The sequence below is a fragment of the Haliotis asinina genome, chromosome 3 (genome assembly GCF_037392515.1).
Source record: "Haliotis asinina isolate JCU_RB_2024 chromosome 3, JCU_Hal_asi_v2, whole genome shotgun sequence".
NCBI classification, from domain to species: Eukaryota; Metazoa; Mollusca; class Gastropoda; order Lepetellida; family Haliotidae; genus Haliotis; species Haliotis asinina.
This window is the reverse complement of record NC_090282.1, coordinates 55812733-55828395: the sequence shown is the minus strand read 5'-3', so window position 1 is coordinate 55828395 and position 15663 is coordinate 55812733. Positions and strand designations below refer to the sequence as shown.

The window sequence follows — 15663 nt, the reverse complement described above, 5'->3', positions numbered from 1 at the left end:
CGTTCATATTAATTGATATTTCTTTTTGGATGAAATACGAAGAGGACCAAATATATCTGTGTTAGGTCTAATTACTTAAACCTATATAAACCGTGACCTTTCAATAAGAGCGTTAGGGACAGTATTCTGAAAAGAGTGTATCTATAAATATGGTCTTTCGCATTTACGTGTAAAAAGTACACATGAGAAATGAACACTTTATAGCGGTAAACGATATATTTGAATGGACCTGAGAACAGATATATGTGTGATATAACTTAGAATGCCCGATCAGCCACCTTCTGAAATATTGGGATTATTGCGTTTAGATTGAAACATACAATTTAAGGTAATAATTTTCGAATTCTGTACCCGTTCTGTACATGCATGTTTGCCTTGCTTAAATTTCGCTTGAAAGTCCAGCCATGGCTACAGCGCAATTTTTTCTCTGTGCGTTATGTTCTCTCCCACACAATCAGACCCTACAAAGAAGTCACCCTAAGGGGCATTTTTGGCTGTTGACGTTTGGACCTCTTTCGCAGGCGTGCCCATGGGTGTTTGAATCCAGTGTTTAACATAGTGCACCAAGCTCGACAAGTCGACTGTTCTGTGCGCGACAATCTCAACGCCGCAATGCTACTAACTTTGTCAATATTGAACTGTTTGTTCCCCCAACACTACGGCAAACCATCAGCCGATGATCCCGTGTATCAATCGTAATGGGCATCTCCATTTGGATCTTGACCCTTTGCACTGGTAGTTCCGAACCTTGCTATCCGGTGTGTTGCAAGGATACACATGCAGTTTAGTTTGAAAAAAATAACCGTTCGAAGTCACTTGAATGATGTCTGTACGAGTATGACATGTCCATGACACGATGTACACGTGATGTTGGAAGAGGAGCTGACGGTTTGGCAGAGTTCATGAATGTATACGCGACAGAGTGGGTTCGAGTGTGGAGCCTGGCTCTTGTTCAAATGGTGTTTGGTTCGTCTGCTTTTCATCATTGGTTGCAGTCTGTTCAGAGACGGTTTGAAGTGTGGATGGCTACTATGTTCAATCTGCTGGATGAAATAACTGCAGCACTCTTTCTTCTAGAGGTAATTTTTCTAATGCTTCGATATTTCCCTACATGATATAAAGTTTATCGTGTTTAAAACGGACTGACCAATGTTTCTCTGTGCCAATGAAAGACTTCTTAAAAGTTGATCAACCTACCCAAGTAACATTCATGACGGTGGGGTAGCCCAGTGTTTAAAGGGTTGGCTCGCCGCTCCGACAGGCAGAATCGTAATATGGATACAATATGTGAAGACCTTTCTGGGGTCCACAGCAGTGTCGCAGCTGGAATATTGCTTGCACTACCATATATGTATTCACTGTCACTACTACTGTTATCCATATGTAACTCTCTGACTTCCCAATCACCAGTGTAGGACGCGTTCTATCTGAAATGATTAATGATAATGATACACTTGAGTATGATATGTGACAGAGAACTAGTTTCAACTTTATGACATTTTGATTATTGTGCTGTGGTCATAACCTGTCTATCGCGAACTTGGGTAGAGCCGATCCTGGTGCGTTTGTCCTTATGCGGATACACGTGGCTGTTCTCTGAAGAAATGTCGATCTCTCACTAAATCACACCAAATACGCTGCAAGAGCCGAATTGATATCTTAGAACTCCTAACCACATCCTTTTACATATGTCTCCTGAATCTTTTGGCACCCATCGTGATTTTCCAGGTTCATTTAAGGTATATATACCCTGCAGCTGAAACGTAGTAATTTGTTGAGCTTTGCGTGGGTTGACATGGCCCTGCCGACCAGCTGCCTGCTTACATTGTGGCACATCAAACGACCGGATCACCAGATGGAGGAAACAGGTTGTTTAGGACGGGATACGGAGATTGAAGGAATCAGACGAAAATAGCTTTGGGTGAGGCCAATAGGCAGGCCACTTCTTGACATGATCTGAACAATCACTGGTAACATCAGTCGTAAATAATACCCCAATAGACAAAAAGAACTGTAAATAAAGCATGGATAATACGACTAATTGGGAGATTACTTCTGCGCATTTGCTGCAGAGGGCGCTGCTAGTTAGATAGATCACCTGTTTCACTGATACTAGTAAGTCAACTTGATTCGTGCATATGGGGCAACGTCACAATAGATTTGATGGAAAGTTATTTTCCAAACTTCTCTGTTCATGTAATATACCAGCCAATGAAACCATTAGTAATAGTTTGCACGAAGACATAAAAATACAAATGTTTGTACTTGGAAAGCGGCCTTATCGGTAATGTATTTTTCAAATATGGCTTTTCCGGGCGGACGCCTCGACTAGATTCCGATTTGGATTATGTAACAATACCATGCGCTTTGTAAGTGAAAACCCATTGACAAAATGCACCTGTCGTGAATTCCTAGTCAAAATGTCTTTGACAACACATGGACACATATTGGTTATGTCTTCTGTGCTGTTGCTATTGATTGCAATGTTAAAATTCGAATGTCTGTTTATATATTGTATACGTAGCTATTTATAAAGTAACACGTATTTGCAATTATGTCAATAACTGCATAAGCAACTTTTCATATGTGGCCCTAAATGTTACCTGCTGCCATAGTTTGTGACGTAAGTGTTGCTGTCCTTGTTGAAGTGTTGCATCACTGCAATGAAAACGAATCACAGGTACGAGCCTGAAGATACTTGGGACACTCACTGAGTATTACTAACATTATATGAATTCAAGCCAATACGATGGCCTCTCTCCGCGTCGTTGAAGACAATAGGATATCTGACTGGTAGCTATTCTCATGGGTATGTTGGAACTACCATGAAAACATTCTCACTCCCAGAGGATGAAAATAGCCATCCCATCCCTTAACGTATAACACAGTACAATCGATCACGCACTGACCCACTTTTATGCTTCCAGTGATTTTGTACATAAGTTAAGTGTTTACATAAGACTCAGATATGTACTTCATAAAAGATATATGCGACGTACACCGGCTGCGGAATTTGCATTCTGGGCGTTACCTGTTTCTGTACAACATATATCTGTACTGCTTCTGTACATGTATGTATGTATGTATGTATGTATGTATGTATGTATGTATGTATGTATGTATGTATGTATGTATGTATGTATGTATGTATGTATGTATGTATGTATGTATGTATGTATGTATGTATGTATGTATGTATGTATGTATATGTGTGTGTGCTTGCGTGCCTGCGTGCCTGCGTGTGTGTATGTGTGCATGTGTAATGTGTTATATATACATATGTATTTAACACAATATGCAAGGTGGTCAAGCAAAGTAATCAAATTGCTGCAGTATATCACAGGGAAAACTAGCACACGTTACCTGCTCGTTACAAACAGCATGGTATTACTTACTTTGGAACATGTATGTATGTGCGTATGTGCGTGTGTGCGTGTGTATTACAGTCAGATTGTGAAATCAGTTGTGCGAAATCAGGCTGATTTCACAATTTGACAGAAACATACATATCGTCTAGAGGGTCGTAAGCTAATTGGACAGCATAGTATACAACTCCCTTCCCTTATCAAAGAGCCGTGCTGGGTTTATATGTGTGCACAGGTCGAATGTAATGATGTAAAGAAGTGATATAATTATAAAGCTAAATAGATAATGGCGACTGGTTTACTTTCTGATGGCGATTGTATCTATCATTCTCTTCCCATCGAGGTTACTCAAATTATATCTTCGCACGTATGAAGATATGGCAGGAGTAACCTCTGTGGGAAGAGAATGTATATCTATGTGGGAAAGAGAGTTATGTTGGTGCCTTTTCCTCAGACACTGTAAGGGCAAGGTATGTCAGGGACTGGTCTCATAGTACAGACGAAACTGTGTCTCTTTTTGTCCACATGCGGATAGGTCCAAGTTCTGTCCAAACTGGGCAGGGGCATACGTCCCACAACACGACACTCAACCGGTTTCTTAGTTTTTGTTGAGTAAAACTAAGGAATTGATCAACCTGTTGGGTGGCGACCAGCACTCAATAATACTATGACATTATCATTATCTTACATTTTTCAAAGCATCTAATTTGAAAAGATGTGTCCCCTCTTATTGCAACCAAATGGTGATGAACTTCTTTTCGTTCTTGGCAACAACCATGTCATCTATTTCACAACAGGATAAGGATCCAATCGATTCAACTCTGACATAGAGCGGCAGTATTGTAGAAATCTTAATCCAGTCAACATTGACAAATTCCACATTGAACTGTAAAAGGTATGTAAAGGTATATAGTCAAACGGCTGCAGAATGATTTACATTCACTGCCCCGGCCCCTCCCTTACTGCTCGGATACTGTATATCGTCTCTGTGATTTTACCGGTGGAAGTGAACGCTTACCGCTGGAACTGGATGCGTTCACACCTATGTATAACATGCCTGAGCTATTATACAAAGTTTTCAAAGTCGACAGTTCCAGATATCTGTCGCATATGGCATTTTGCAAGTGCTAGTTTCTCGTAAGGATGCGAAGACTAAGGATTGTGGCGGGATGTGAGGGAGGGCGTCAGTGTGATGTATTGCTGTCACGTGTGTACATCCAACGGCCGTGCACTGCCTCTTGATGTCATCACCAAGAATGTGTTGTACTTCAGGTAATCGTCCTTATCCAAACTGAAGTACATATTATCTGAAGTCTTTACGGTAATAACACTGTAAATGGCTAGTATTAGCTTTTCGCTATTACTTACCGCAGGCTAACTTTACTTGCATGCTATTGTTGTCACCTGTTAATATAAAAACGTAAAATAAAACAATGACTGCGTCTGACAAGGTAAAACCTGTAGAGTACAATGATTGCAATAATTCAACGTCGAATTCAAAGTGCAGTAAATCGCTTTAAGATTTTGTACTACACTGAAATTTGTTCGCCAGCTTGTCCTAATGTGAAAAGATGACCAACTCCAAACAGGCCTCACTGGTCCAGAGGTACTAGCAGATCAGGATGTGCTACTGACAGTGATGGGCAAAACAGGCCTCACTGGTCCAAAGGTACTAGCAAATCAGAGTATGCTACAGACAGTGATGGGCAAACAGAACCAAGGTGGAAGCTCACATTGGCCCATGACCCTGCTGCATGAATGGTTTAAAGGTCTCTTTTCCCTGCAATAGTCTCAGAGACACTAAACGCCCCCACGTTTCCCTTGAGTAGGCATAGTAATTGTTGGAGTATTGACATTATACATGTACACGTGTCTCGTTAGACAATCAATAAATCAGTTATTACAGGACTCTATCGATCAAATAACATTCAAGCGTATAACTATCATCTCTGGCGTTATGTTATACATAATACATAGATACACACGCTTTCTCGGCTTGCATCAACACAGATACGCCCTCATCTACTTGTAATCTTTTGATCTAATTTTCGAAGTGTGTACATAACCATCATTAACAATAAGGAACCGGTTGCTGATTATTTCATTATCTCAGACACCGCGGGCCACTCGGACCGATGTCCACAGAAAACACGTGACATATGTATGGGCGTTGCTACAATACAAGACTTAGTGTCGATATTGTTTGGTTTTCAAAATGTTCTGGTTTCCTTGTACTGTAACGCAGCATTCAGCAACATTCCATCTAAATATGGCAGCGGTCTGTAAATAATCGAGTCTGGACAAGACAATCCAAACGTCAACATCATGAGCATTGATCTACGCAAATGGAATACGATGACGTGTCAAACAAGCCAACGTGTCCGACCACCTAGTGCCGTCAGAATCCTCTTACAACAAACATGGGTTACTGAAAACCAATTCTAACTCGGATCGTCATGGGTGTAGGAAAGCGGGAGTATCTTATGACATTTAACACCGAACACAATAACGAACACGATCCATGTTAGCGGTATATTTATCCCCAGGGACAAAGGGAAAATTTTGGTTGTGTTTACATGCACCTTCTGATTTGGAATATTTAACCTAGCAATGGACTCATCAAGACGGCGTCGCGAGAGAGCTAGATTCATCCAGGCCATTATTCTTGCTGATGGGTCGTCATTTGTTAGAGAACAATTCATCTATATGAAACTTCGAAGAAGATGATGGTGGGAAGAAGTTCAAGGAATCAGTGATGTTTAGCAATGACTTCAAAACTTCAGGATCACGTAGGATGTGTTGAAAACTATTTGCCAACGTCCTCAGCATTCTTTACTGGTCAGAAAGACTTTGACGAGAGGAAAACTATATAGCTGTAGGCATCTACTTTCTGGCAACACCTACTGAGCACAGGACTGTTGGCGACCTCCTTGACATAACCCGCTCCACAGTCTCCATCTGCGTCCATGACGACTGTGAAGTGATGTTTGTTGAGATGGCCAGGTTTTGAGTGGTCACGCGTTGAAAGATGTATCACGTTAATATACTGGAAGTTGGGATAACCAACATTTGCAGGAGCTATATAGATGCCACAATAGCTGTATCATTGCTCCATCACTGTATCATGCCTGCTTCGTCAACGGGAAAGGGTGACATTCTATTACCATGCAGGCAGTGTGTGATGACAGAAAAAGGTTTACCGATGTCTACATTCAAGACTATTTAGGCGAAAGATCAATGTCTGTTTGTGGTGACAGTGTTCATCCTCACTCTACTGACTTGAAGTGTGGTGTTATACAGGGATTGGTCCTTGGCCCTGACCGTTTCTCCATTTACACACAACCGCTCGGAATCGTGATGCGAACACATACTCTTCTCTTTAACAGTTATGCTGGTGACCAGCAGTTGTACATCAGCAATGAGCCACTCAACATTCAGAATTCCATCTCCCAACTTGAACTGTACGTGTCATCCAACTTTTAAACTGAACAATGACAAGACTGAGTTCATGATCCTTGGTTTCCCTCATCAACCTGCCAAAGTAGGAAGCCCAACATTTTTCATGGGCACGTCATCTATTACACCAATAAGTACTATCAGAAATCTTGGGATTGAGGCGGACTAACAATTGTCTGATCGAGTGCAGGGTACCAAGACAGCTAGATCACCGCTGTATAGTGTTAAAATGCGTGTTTCTGCATGAGATATCCCTGAGTCAAATATACCGCCGTAGGCAAATAAGTTTCCCTACCTCGGGAGCGTGGGCAAATATACCCTCTGGGGTATAATTCCCCCGGGAGGTATATGCGTTTACACGATATAAAATACCCTCATGTGGGCAAATATGCCCCGGGGTATTTGGGTGCACGTAAATACGGCTTAAAACAACAATATACCGACACACAAAAACAGCAACAAAAAGCAAAACAAAAAACACTGTGTTTGCTGCTTATGTGGCACACTAATTGTTTTTATTAAAGGAAAATCTCCAAAATACCCCTATCAACGCTAGGTTTGAACTGAATGTTTGAAATTTATCACTCAATAATTGCGCAGGTTCAGCTGAATGGTGCAATGTGTAAATCACTGGAATGTTTTTTTCCATTTGTCTATATAGCGCAATCTGCTTTACGACTCATGTCTTTTGAATACATGCCATTTGAAAGCAGCCATGTTATATATTCGGGGTTACACTTTCTCAGTAAAGACTCTGCATGGTATCTTTGTTACTTTGATTCCCATCGGGATTCGAACCCGCTCTCAGTCAGAGTCAGGTATCCAATCGCAAGCACAAAGTCAGCGATCTAACCCACTCTGCCATCGCGTGTTAAAGAAAAGTGTAAGCCGGACGACTTGTAGTCCAGATTACGTAATTTGTGTATAGTTTAGTAATCCAGATTTCTGTTCACGTCAGGTACCGATCGGACGAGAAATGTAGGTATGAGTTTCTGTGGGTACCGGTAAATCGGCTGATATCCATGTGCGTGTCGAGACCACCCTCCCCAATTTCCCGCTTACAAATGACCATTCCCTCTGCTGCAAGTACCTGTATCTGGGCACAGCTGTCGAAATGTCTGGCATTTTCCTTCTCTTTCCCATTATTGGAGCTTGTTCAAGGCGATTCACTATAGTGCATGTGGTAAAAGGGAGATAATCCTATCTGCCTTAACTGACAATCTTCACCTGTGCTGAAAGCGGCAGTGTACCCTAGTGTTCTGGAAGTGAGATGTTCAAAGGCACATAAAATTCTATTAGTAAGTGACCCAAATATATTTGCGTAAATATACAGTCCAGCGTTAAGTTTATTTATCAGATAATCCTGAAAGCAGAGACCATATAATAGATTAACTGATCTATTATTGGGTCTCTGCTGCATGTGAGCAGTCAGAGTACAAGGGCTTTTGGAAAAGAAGTACTTTTAACGCACAAAACACTGGCCTCTATATAAAGTCACTGACAAGGTCAGTATAAACAATATATTCAACATGTTGTAGCATTATGTACCTTATTGCCAGCTTTTGCATTACATTAGCCCCTCTGAGTCAAACATAATACTTTTGAATTTTTAAAGGTATATTTTACTGAGTAACATATATAGAATGTCTGATGTGTATATGTTCTGTATTACATGTACATAGTCTGTATTTCAGGAGTGACTAAAGTAGTGACTGCGAGGATATGTATATAACATGTAAATCTACAAACACACATTCGCGTTATACAACACATGATAAATGTTATTCAAAGTATTACATTATGACTGTTCATATTTAACTCTTCTTTCATTCAGTGAAATATTCTTCAGTCAGTGTTTTCGTGTAATCTGATTGTAGTGGTAATGGATGACATCACACTTTTATGATGTCACTTAACTCCACGATGATGTTTCTGTATTTTAATAATAATGTAAAACACATGGGTGATGAAGAGATTTAACCAGTGTTTTGAAATGACTAATCAGTACAACCATCAGCCTGAGTACACTCAAAACAAAGACAGACCATTGTGAAGATGCTGCAAAACAGGTGAGGCAATTTCAGGGCAGACCGTTGTGCAAACCTTTTGGAAACAGGTTTTCTATATAGCATATACGGTCGAAATTGATGTTTGAAACATTTATAGTTGTCTTGAAGAAAGAGCTTGGTCCCTCCACGTACTTCATTCTGTCATCATTTGTTGGTTGTGCCCAACCTCAGACAACTTGAAGTAGTTGTGTTGGTCAGCACACAGCAGTGTACATTTATTAGTGTGTTACTAAGGAAATCAGAAACTATTTTTTGTGCTTTTTTCATCTTTAGAAGGAAATAATTAGAATTCTAAATCAGAGGTTCATAGAAAAATATAAATACTGTCAAAAGCTGTGCAAAATATATTTTAGTAGCAATGAAGGATAAGTACCTTGAATTATACCTTAGTATGCCCTAAAGTTGCTGATGATTTTCATGTATTAAAGGCTGATAAGATTAAAAGTATGGTATACTACTCATGCAGTGCCTAAATTGAAAAATCTTTTTGATATTCAAAGGACTCCAAAGCAGTTTATGATACATCTCAGACAGCCTTGAGGGTTCAACAAGGAACAATACATATACTGCACAATTTCTGTTTCAGGGTAGTTACCCTTGTATAAATTGTCTAGACACTGTTCTTTTGAAATTTAGTATGTAAATGTCGTTTAATGCAAAAGTCCAACTTTATCAGACTCTGACTTAACAAACCAGGGGTTGATATTGTGAACAATCCACCTGCATTCCATTAGCGCAAGATGACAAATCAATCCATTTACCAAATCTTTCAACCTGTCTCATCTAAGCGACCTCAGTCTTGATACAGCAAGCAAAGGTTACATAGCATCAATTTTAACCCAGAATCTCAGAAGGGAGTTTTGTTGCGAGAACGAGAGCTGACTAAGAAGGTGTTGATCTTGTGCGTCATCGTTATGATAAACATCCATATATGTAGATAGCTGGAACAAAGCCTAGTACTGCTGGTATGCCCCTGCAAACAGAAAGTCCTGGTCTCCTCCATGGTTCTATCAGCTGAGTAGTGCAGCTATGTCAGGAAAAAGGTTCATGACAACACAACTTCACAACACAAAAATCGGTATACACAGTATCGGTAGATCATTGCAACAGAGTGTAACCCTCAGCTAACCCACTGAAGATCAGGGTTGGAATTTGCCTTCAAGAACCTATGCTTGCCACAGGAGGTGACAAACATCATTAGGTGGTCAATCGCACTGACTTGTTTGACACATGTCATTGTATCTCAGCTGCAAAGATTGATGCACCTTGTGTCAATCACTTGATAGTCTGATCTGGATTTGATTATTCACAGACCACAATCATACAGCTGGAAAATGTCTTTGTGTTATGTACATTGTCAGTTGGCAGGTGGTCATTTACAACCCTGAAAGAGAAACCACCAGCTTGCTTCAAAGCAATATGCATGTGTATGTGAATGTGTAATTTAAGGTCATGATAAAATAATTGTCAGACCTTGGGAAAGAATATTTCATAAAAAATTTGGTTTGCATCTTTCAATTTTGGTAAATCAAGTTTAATGAGTTTAACAAGAAAAGAAAGATGGTAACACTTAAACTGGTATTGTTTCTCTTCATGTGCTCAAGGGTAAGAAAATAATGTAAGGTGTGAAACAAAGTTGCATTACTAACATCTATATTTGTTATATATATACCCATAACAAGAGAGTACTTTCACACATTAGACATCATATAAAATATATTTACTGTGTAAGCAGAATGTTGCACAAGATCCAAGATGCATTGTTAGAAGGGAATTCGTATAGCTAACTGACTGCACTAGCCAAAAGCACCATTTCATATATGAGTGTTTCGAGTTGGGAGCAAGTGCAATCTCATCTGAAATATGTTGCTCTGAGTTTCACAACAGGTTGTAAGAACTCATTAAGCATTCAATTTATGATAAAGCTGCACAATACAGTATGGTATTGTGCAGTCATGCAATGAAACCAGTACACGAGGATGATATGTAAAATTGTTCATAAACATTGCTAAGTACAGTTTTCTGTGCTGTGTTAAAGAAGTCATATTTTCACTTAAATCATGTTTATTTTGTTTGGGTTTTCTAACAAGTGTTATTGTTCAGAGCTCAACATTTTGCATATTTCTATGTAAACTATTTAAATAGTAATTTTAGCTGGCATGTGAACAGACATGTCATAACAGTAGTGTGACAAGGGTGAGTTTGGTCTTCACTGATAATGCTGGATTTCCTGACAGATCACTATATACAATACATGAATGGTATACACAAATACCCAGCAGACAAGCAGTAAACATATACTGCACAGAAAAGCATAAACATCCAAGGAATTCATACTTTAGCTTTATCACGGAATTACATTGCTATGACATGTCACAGTAAAAAGTGCCATTAGAGGCATGTTAACCAGAAAATATCCTCTAGAGGAAGGATGCATGTCATTTACTTGATTGTTTACAAACAGCATCGTACAGCTGTAATACTGCTATAACCACTATATACTCATGATATAGTCAGAAATGAGCAATCGACTCTGCTTTTGGCACAGATTTCTTTATGGATGTGTAATGGGTTTTGTTGCTTCTATTAACAACAATGAATGAAAGTGCAGTTTCATGGTACTTTTTGAATATGTGTCATAAACATGTTAATTAGAAATACTGAATATTGTATTGCAAGAGAGCTAGGAGGATGGCATATACTTTTTTATGTGTGTGTAAGGTTAAACAAAAAAGGTGAAATGTTTCTCGGACATCACTATTATTTGTGTGCATAACAGTTTTTTTATTGCCATTAAGTTAAAATAATTTTAACTTGTCCCCACCCCACTCATCCATTTGTCCACTCTAAGAATGAGTGTCTGTAAGAATGAGTGTGACTGAATCTACGACTCATTAAAATGTGGTAAACTTCCCAAGCTCTATTTCTGAGAGAGAGAAAAAAAATCAAATGTGTTCCTCCTTTGTTACATTTTTTCAATCAGTTTTTTTTTAAAAGTGCTACCTCCCTTGTGACTTTTGGAAAAAATGTGCCTGAGAATCATTAAATCTTTTTATGCAGCCTAATTCTTGTCTCATGACCTTGTCACTGACAGATGAGGCCACCATAACATGTATGGCTCCTATTATCTCAGTTTACTTTGAAAATATTTTATTCACAAAGTGAAGAAGGAGTCATCATGAAATATAGACTCTTACAACTTATAAAACATTTTCCAAGAATATCTACAATAACTATTTCCATTGCAAGCAACTATTAGAAACAGAGACAGGACAATTGACAGTAAAGGATTATTTAGTATATGATGTGAATGTTATGTCATAAAAGTATAAATTTTGATCATATATTTCTGAAACTACATTCTTTCCAATATTTCAGCAGTCTGAGAAACACAGAGAATGGGATCAATGAAACTCAACACCTACAAACAAGCAAGGACAAGCAGAACACATGATGATGCTTCAGTTGTGAAGTGGTAACGATGCTAATGATTCAGCCAAGAACAGGTGCTCTGTGACCATGATGCATCTGAGCATAGAGGAGCTGACTTTCTTCAGGGGCAGGTCCACCATTGATCTGGAGGTGAGTTAACTGCTATAACTCATCAGAACTTGGATTTAATTTACGTTTTGATGGAGTCATTTGTTTGTGAGATATATTTATGTTAGGGCTACTTGAAAAAAATAGGACATATTTCAGCAATATAAGAAATCCTAACAAGAACAATTAGATACCCCACTTGCCATGCATATATATTACTGTTGACAAAGATCTAAAGCAACTCTGTCTCAAAACATTCAAAGTAAATTTTAAACTACCACCATCTTTAACTGTAGAATACATGTTATTTTAAATTAATGGAAACAACTTCTTTATTAGTGGTGCAGCGTTTTGATAAGATTCTTGTTATCTTGTTATCTTGTTATTAACTTTTTTAATTTGGTATTTCCCTGCTTCTAAAATGCCTCTCATAGAAGTTAGATTGTCTAAACAGATGAAGGAATGGTGTGAATCCAGCTTGTGTCTATGTAGGAAGCAAAAGTCCCATATGGTCCCCAGTAAACTGATCTATCTTCAGCAGTTGGCAGTTTAAAGCCTTTTTTATAAGGCATTGTCTGATTTAGTTAACACCTGATTTACACACCAGATTTACATACTGCTTCATATTCATATTCTAGTTGTTTTTACTGTCCTTTGTTTACAGGCTTTATATAATTTATGTGCATTTATGGCAAATTTAAAACATTTTTTTAATCACTCTATGTCTGAAATATTGCTGATATGATTGTACATCTGAACTCACTCACTCACTGATGCACCCCCGTAGATGTGTTTGTGTAGGGTCGGCAGCCACTGTTTTAATGTGGTATATATACTGTGTTTTGTATCGTGCATAATGGAGATCATATTGTCATTATACACAACAGCTGCACCTTCCAAGAGTGTAATAAGTACTATATTTTACAGAAAGAGAAAAGATTCTTGGCTTCAAACAAATTCATATATCATGATATGATAAATTTAATAAAAAAATTGTTAATATCAGTGAAACCCCCACATGTTAGTGAGTTTACACATAAAACCCAACAATATGAAAGCTTTGTCAGAGCCCAGTAATGATTATATGGTGCATTGCTATCATAACTAATTTAGTTAATAGCAGTTCAGACAAGCATAAACTGAAACATATATATACTGAAGCTGACAAAGCCAGGTGATGTGTAGCACTATAACAAGATAGGAAAATACAATAACCTGCTTCATCGCAACCTGTATGTCACCCGTCACGTAGGAACATTTTATACGGGTGAGATGGCTGGAGATAACACACAGTGGCGCTCCACTCTCGTGATGAGAGATGATTGAATCAAGTCAGAGTGTCATGTAAAATAGAAGTTGTTGAGTGACAAGTGTACAATTTAGGAACACCCCATGATACCCTGCACAAGTATTTGTAGGTAAGGATTGGCTCATGTTCTATAGGTTGGGGAATTGTTTAACAATGCACATTTCAAAGTAATGAACTAGTTCGAAAACACTTTTTTCTTGCTGTGAATGTATTTGTAGATAAGAATATTACTGGCAAACATTGATTGAATGCTCAATATGTGAGGGATTATTTGATGCAGGCATGCCACAGGAGAAGAGACGGGTTAATGCTTTTGTGAAACCAAATAAAAACACAGTATTATTATGTTATATGCAATTTTCAAAGCTACGTATTTTTGCTGTTTTAGTGTACAAAGTCTAGTTTTACAATGGTTCAATGATTCATCCCCTGATGTACTCACAAGTCATGAAGCAGATGATTGATATATCTGAAATATATTACTGAAACAGAGTTAATGGTCACCTGATCCTTTCAAATTGTTACGGCCAAAGCCAAACTGTCATTCACATAAAAGGTAATTAACAACATTTTGTTAGCAGCATACACTATTCATTGCCTATATAACAGCATAGAATTATGTCACATTTAACAGAAGGATCTACGCTACAGTTTCAATACAAGGCTCAGGTGTCAAGGCTCATACAATCAATTAGAACCATCGGTTTAATGCCTTGTTCTGATTTAGTATTTACTAATGGAGGCCAGCAGGAGGGTGAATTGATTAATCCTGTGTGACAGTAATATCTTCCATCATTGTGGTGTTTGGGGCCCTGTTTGATCATGGAGACTGTAGTGATCAGATTAGCATTTGTTATTGTGTCTATACCACATGCATATATCTTTCTCGTACAGTAGTTATCCAGACAGTTTTACACAACTGGTTAAGGCTACGATTCTACATATACAGTATGGTTCAAAATTATTGAGAATAGCTAAAGCATTTCATATTATTAAACGAGAACAAATCAGATAAAATTGAATGTATTGTGAAAGTGAACTGACCTTTTCATGTTGTGTAGGTAACAATTTAATATTTTATCAAGTCTCCTTGAGCTTCACGGCACAGTCTAAGACGGGTAGGCATACTTCCTACCAGAGAGGTTAGTGTCTCGTGAGTTATGCTGTCCCAGTATCGGACCACTTCTTTCTTCATGTCTTCAATTTTTGTCAACCCCTTTTGATTCACACATTCCTTCATCATCCCCCAAATGTTCTCAATGGGATTTAAGTCAGGACTATATGCAGGAAATGGTAATGCAGTCACATTTTTCTCCTGAAACCACTGCTTGGCATGTTTTGCGGTGTGTTTAGGATCATTATCTTGCTGCAAAATCCAGTCATTTCCATAAAACACATGTGCACTTGGAAGGAGAAAATTATCTAATATGTTAGTGTAGCGTTGACTTGTCAGATTTCCCTCAAACACACACAGCGGGGTCGTTCCTAATAAGGATATCCCTCCCCATACATGAAACTTTGGGCTGTAGTTAGGTCGTCGATACAACGGTGCTGACGCAGACTTTGTCCATATTTTCACATTATTGGGATATACCCATATTGAGCTTTCATCAGTAAAAATCACATTTTCCCAGTCAAAGTTTTCATGTGCCAAACACCACTCAACACGCCTGTCTTTATGTTCTTGTTTCATGAGAGGAGAAGGAATTCCAGTCTTTTTCTCCCATCCAAGATCAATCAAATTTCTTCTAACTGTAGATTTTGATACAACTGCTGATGCCCTTTCTATCATTTCATACCTGATGTTGGAGATGCTTGCCCTTTGCTTTTTAGACGCTAAAATTCCCAGCCGGACGCGATCTGAGAAGTCCAATTTTCTGGGTCTCCCTGCTCCTTTCTGGTGCCCAAAATCCTTTCCCTCTTT

The 15663-nt window shown here is 38.6% G+C and overlaps 1 protein-coding gene across 1 annotated transcript in view; it reads left to right on the top strand.

The window, feature by feature from the left end:
* The window catches only part of LOC137278200 (uncharacterized), a 250335-nt gene extending 236870 nt beyond the window's left edge, over positions 1-13465 (top strand). The window contains exon 24 of the mRNA XM_067810405.1: positions 13456-13465. The gene's annotated coding sequence lies outside the window, so the exon portion shown is untranslated. The remainder of the gene's footprint in view (positions 1-13455) is intronic.
* The last annotated feature ends 2198 nt before the right edge of the window (positions 13466-15663 follow it).